This window comes from Stegastes partitus, unplaced genomic scaffold (assembly GCF_000690725.1).
Source record: "Stegastes partitus isolate 25-593 unplaced genomic scaffold, Stegastes_partitus-1.0.2 Scaffold411, whole genome shotgun sequence".
NCBI classification, from domain to species: Eukaryota; Metazoa; Chordata; class Actinopteri; family Pomacentridae; genus Stegastes; species Stegastes partitus.
In genome coordinates, this window is record NW_007578142.1 from 78,231 (window position 1) to 84,230 (window position 6,000).

The 6,000-nt window shown below is 41.5% G+C and overlaps 1 protein-coding gene across 7 annotated transcripts in view; it reads right to left on the reverse strand.

Moving 5' to 3' along the window:
- fynb (FYN proto-oncogene, Src family tyrosine kinase b) overlaps positions 1–4,976 on the reverse strand; it is an 83,200-nt gene extending 78,224 nt beyond the window's left edge. For 4 of the 7 annotated variants that reach the window (XM_008285626.1, XM_008285623.1, XM_008285624.1 and 1 more), the window contains exon 1: positions 4,807–4,976. The gene's annotated coding sequence lies outside the window, so the exon portion shown is untranslated. The remainder of the gene's footprint in view (positions 1–4,806) is intronic. The other 3 variants (XM_008285625.1, XM_008285620.1, XM_008285622.1) reach the window with 1 other exon arrangement.
- Between the last annotated feature and the right edge of the window lie 1,024 nt (positions 4,977–6,000).

The following is a 6,000-nucleotide window of genomic DNA, read 5'->3' on the forward strand; positions in this document are numbered from 1 at the left end:
TGAGCCGAGCACAACGGGATCACGGTACGTCATTAGTGTACAGTGCAGTACGCTCTGGCAGCATGAATCAAAGCTGCACAAGCGTGGTGAATGACGGTCACATGGCCTGAGTCAGAGCGAATTTCAAGAGCAGGTGCTGTACAGGTTGAATCGGGTTTAAAGTGGGTCAATGCTGAGTTTAAATCACTTCAAGAGGCTGGACTGAGGCTGCACAGTCTGTGATCACAGACGATATCAAAGGCTTTTTTCATCTCCATCTGGATTCAGATCTACCCTAAAACACAAGTAGTGATACACATGTGCTGCACGCCGTTTTCATTTGGAAAGACGGGAAAAGAATGGGAAATATTCAGGCATACGTTCAACTTTTTTTTTAAAAGATATTCTGCAAAATCAGTGGTTCCCAAAGTGGCTGTCTGGAGTCACGAATCAGTTATTAGATGAGAAAAAGGATGCATCTGTTTAAAAAAAAAAAAAAGGTTTATTTTTTTCCTATTTTTACTCAAAAAAAGCTGTGAACATAGAACATATTCTGCACTCAGGCCTATAGAAATGCTTCTCGATCTATCTGAGAAGAAAATAAATCATGTCCCCATGTTTACTTCAACAGTGTGAACCAACAGACCCCACATTCACAGGTGTGTGTCCAATCAATCCCACTCATCACAGGTGGACTCCCATCAGACTCTATATACGGCTGCATGATAATTAAAGAAAATAAGATGCACCTGAGTGTCACAGCAAAGAGTCTGAATGTTTCATAGGTTTCAGTTCTTCACTTTTGAAAAATTTTGCATTAATTTTTTATCATTATGGATTACTGAATGTGGTTTAATGGGGAAAATAGCAACTCTATTAAATTCAATTATATTTATATTTCATTCTGCAACATAAAGTTATGCAGAAAGTGTAGGAATGCTTTCTGCTCTGTACTCTGCAACGTATATACAATATGACACAGTCCTGCAGTGGACAACACATGGTGTGTTTTTCTTAGTAAACATGCAACATGCTACGTTTATCCAGAACAGCTTTTGCACCACTATATTTAGAAAAGCGTTTTGACTCATCATTCTATAAAAGCTCAAGGAACATTGTATAGTTCTGAAGAAAAACAAAAATAAAGACGGAGTTTAGCTCAAGAGAACAAACTGCAGTGCAGATAGTAACACGACTTTGCTGAACTTAGAAACTGAGGACTAAATTAAAGAAGCAATCTGTTTCAGGTCAGAACACTGTGTGGAACTCTGAAAACAGTGGACAAAAATACAATTTATCAGTAAGAAAAAAAAAGTAACAAAGACATAAAAAAAACAAGGCGCCTTTCAAAACCCACTGAAAAGTCGATTACTCACACACGTCTCACCTCTGCATTGATTATATAAAAAGCTTCAGTCACAAGGCTCTATCTTGTGAAATATCAATCATGAAGTGTCATCGTGCTAAAATACAGCCAGCAACACCAGTCATAGCGGCACAACAGACCACAGCTGTGTTGGAGGTGTGCCCCACACTCAAGATTCCCCTAAAGCATATGACACATAGATCGTCTCCAATCTTCCTGAAGACACCCACTCAAGCTGGTGATATATAGGCATATTACTATAAGGAGAACAAGCCCACCTATGAGACATTTGCATCTGCTAGTAATGTCAACAGGGGATTTCCCACGGTACTCACATCAATCAACACAATCAGAATATAGTTCACAGCAGGACATAGCTGACTCTTAATGCCCTAAATCAGCTAAAAGGAGTCGATCTCAATGTTAAAAATAAAAGAAAAAAAGACAAAAAAAACCTAAATCATGCAGGTCAATTACCCACCAACACACTCATGTGTTTTCCTCTAGGAGTATTGTTAGCTTCTGGCTGTGGCTGCTTGTACTATGGACCACAACACCAGCAAACAAACATGAACATGCATGCTCACTTTGTCTTGTGAAACAACAGCAACACCAGACAACATGCACATAACTTCGCCGCAAACCCCAATGAGTGGGCTGTCCACTCTTTTAGAGAATGCATCATTTTACATTCCAGCAGCATTAACGCCACACACTGTATGTAAACCATGGACGTAGATACCGTGACTGTGGTTCTGGGGCATCGAGTTTGACATTCCGCCGTTGCCATTGGTCTTTTGAAATCGGATGTGACGAGGGAGCAGCTGATCTGACTGAGAACTCGAGGACACTTTGCTTGCCAATATAGTAGCGACTTGTCAAGCACAAAGTCGTCATACGCGGCTTGATCATCTGTTTTCCGCTAATTTACAAAATGAACATGAATGAAAATGGGGCTGGCCCTGAGCATCCGAATATCTGAATATTCGGTTGTTGTGGTGGTATCCGAACATCATTTTTGAGATCTGAATATTCGTCCGCCATGCCCCCGTCGTTGTGGTGTCCGAATATATATTTTCCCACAACCCACCACCTGCCTGCACCCCACCAGGCTTCTTTTAATAACCAGAGGAGTTGCCCCCTGCTGGCTGTTAGAAAGAATGCAGGCAAAAGTCATTTCCACGATGGCTTCACTTCAGACCTCGAGGCTACATCCATCTTTTATATACAGTCTGTGGCTAATGCTAGCTAGCTAACATTTATCACACTTGATGGTGTTGTTGTTCACCAGCCCTTTGGTATAATAAACTTGAATAACTATGCAGTTTCTCAATAACGAACTTCTATATATCTGTGCAATTTAAACACTTAATTAGTTTACACCAAACAACGCACAAAATTCCAATGCAAACCTCCTTTTATGAGTGAAATCCCAAGAGTGCAGTGAGTTCTCCACTGTCGTACTCATCAAAAAGCCAAGACGGTGCCAGTCACGTCCTTCCCACTCACTGTTTGTCCTTTAAATCAGCAGGATGAGCTTGAGATAAATGTAAATAAACATTCTAATGGATAATTCGAAAAGAAAAAGAAAAGAAAAATCATGCACTTCATCTTATTACTCTGGTAGCTCCCACCAGTGTGACTGGGAACACAGTGCTTTGGCAGCGTTTCACCACATAGTAAAAGAAAGAGAAGCTTGGTTTTTTTTTTTTTTTTTTTAAAGCGTCTGTCTAAATAGACATACACAATAAACGTGACAGACTTTCAGCAGTAACATTGTGCATGCCTGATCCTATTGTATTGGCACCAAGAATGAAAAGGAGCAGCTCTTAACTCATAACTCATCCTGACAAGACAAGGATTGTTTCTGCAAGAAGCCACAAGTCAGACGGGGACATCTGCAATACAGAATGGCACTGCAAAAATGTCTGATTGAACACATTTTTATTTAACGTCTGTAATTTTCTGTGATTAATGCCGACTACCAGCACACGTCAAACGATCCAGATCTATGTGTATGTGCTGCTCTACAAGAAAAACTACATTTCACAAAGCACACTGGCTCCTGAGCTCGGTTTCCAAGACTACTACTTCTGAACAGAGATTATCCCTGCAGCATGGGGACCGATCCATCCACAGATAAATATACTGCGCTTCCATACGCTGCACCTGCAGCACCTGAACTCAGCAGGCCACAACATCACATGGTTGTGAAACAAGCAGCTTCTTCTTCTTCTTCTTGCTGCAGAAATCTTACACTCAGTGGAGTCAGCGAGCTGAATGCCAGCTGCTGGCACCGCTCAAAACCCAACGAGGCTGGTTTGCTGAAAATAGGCAAAAGAAAGCAGGGGAAATTACAACTCTGCATCACATTACATAGCCTCCAGTTTCTGCTGTTCTCCCTTTAGTGCCACCTAAAATAAATTCATTACGAGCGGCGAGGCTTGCTGTGTGTCGCATGTTGTAAATTGAGCCTGATTCATTAAGAAAGAAGTGAAGTGGTGGTGTGAGAGAGAAAGTGTTGGGCGCCTAATGGCAGCGGCCGACAATATAATCAATTACACTAATTTTGCAAACAACACGCGGAACAAATGGCTGCGGCTCAGAACTGGCCAGGTTTATGGGCCGAGGGAATAGATGGAGGGATGCCCTTCATTGTTTTAGAAGGAAATAGAGGTGGAGAGAGCATTTAACCCCAATTAGCAAAAAGGAAAGGAGGAACAAACTTTCCTTTACATGAGGAGAAGAGGGAGATAAATCAGCACAGTGCATGTAAACCTGATTAAAATCCAGAGTTGCTGTGTGAAAACTTGTTGAGAAGAGAGTGCAGCGTTATCACAACAAGATGCACACTGGACAGTCTGCATGAACACATCTTCTTAAAGTTAGCAGAGCACTGAGAGAGCCAGTGAATCATGTGAGGTTGTGTCCTTCATCTGACTCCACTGAGCATCAATGGGAGATGCTGCTGCTGCTGCTACTGATGATGATGATGATGATGGGGGGAGAGAGGGGAGAGAGATGGGGGGGGAGGCATGGTAAACAACCGAGCAGAGAGGATCAAAATGCGTCAAGATGCTCTGAAGGCTAAAACCCTCCCGTGTGATGCTAAACACTTGTTTTTCGGCCAGTGACCGCGGATAACCTACTTGTTTAATTAGCTCCGGGTGTCGTTTCTTCATCCCAGTTTACACAAGACTGGATGTGTGTGTTTCTGTTGGTATTAAAAACAGCCGACGCCTCACCTAGACATCCTCTCCACACATACAAAGTGTAGCTAGCTAACAGGCTAAGCACGTTCACCAGACGTCAATAATAGTAACGGGAGAAAACTGAGGAGGAAAGACAGGAAAAAAAAAAAGAAAGAAAAAAAAATCAAAGTAATTCATTCGGCTTTGGAGGCAGGAGCGAAGCTGAATGATGAGTAAAAAAAAAAAAGAAGGGGAAACGGTACCACTTACCAGTTTAGACGCGTCTAATAATCCGCAGCGCTGTATTCCATTGCCGTTACAGTGAAATAATTTGACAGTAATACGGACTGCGCTGCTGTGGTGGCCCTGATGTCGCCGTGCTGCTCGTCGTAGCCGCTGCGTGTGATGGCGTTAGCTCTGCAGGGCCACAATGAACCCGCTGCTGCCTTCACGGCCTGTCCGAAATCTGGCTGACACCACACGACACAACAAACCAACAACGAGGTTTTGGCTACACGGGGTAAACATTTATATGCTTAAAAAGCCACAGAGAGAGATAGAGAGAGGGGGAAAAAGACAGTGTTAGTGTTAATATCACAGCTCTTGAGTGTTGTGTTTACAGTACAAAATTGCGCAAAAAAATCACCACATTTAGCAAGTGTATCTAACGTACAGCCCACATTACGACTACAGTTAGCTAAACATCATCTTAGCTATCTATTTTCAGTAAGTTAAAAAACTATTGCTCTCATTGGTGAACTTTGCCACTGTTGTTTTCTGTTATTGCCACGCTATAATGTTCCGAGAGTCCAAAAATCCAGAGCTTTCCAGGAGCAAGCAAAGGGCGCATAACGGACCCGGTCCTTTGATTGACAGGACGCTTGTCCAATCGGAGGAGAGTGAGGGGTTGAGGGTGGGAAGTGAGTGTAAACAGATTTCTGCGATGAAGATGAAGTTGAGGAGGATTTTATATGAACGTCGCTTCATAACAAATATCTTCAAGCGTTTAAATGCTTAATGACAAGGTAGAAAAAGAAATCAGCATGCCATTTAAAAAAATGTCTAGTTTTCGTAAAAGGTGGATGTTTTACTCCTAAGTAAGTGATAAACAGCTGTATGGGCTGCAGTGTTTGCTACTTGGCGTTCGGGCGCCATCTTGTGTCCACACGTAGAACAGAACCGTGATGCTGAACAGAACTGAGCTACAGTCACAATTCTATTTTTAAATCAATTTTATTTACTTGTTGCAGGCATTATGTTTGTTTCCTAACATTTTACCACACTAAATATATTTCTTCCATGGCTATAGCAGCAATAAAACAGTAGAAAATGTAGTTCATTTGTTGTTGTTGTTTTTTATTTCAATTGTAGAGTACATTACACTGTAAAATGTAAATGTTTTAACAGTTACCTTTTTTTTTTTTGTAAATTTAGTGTTATTTTACAGATTTTCCATTTTTCATT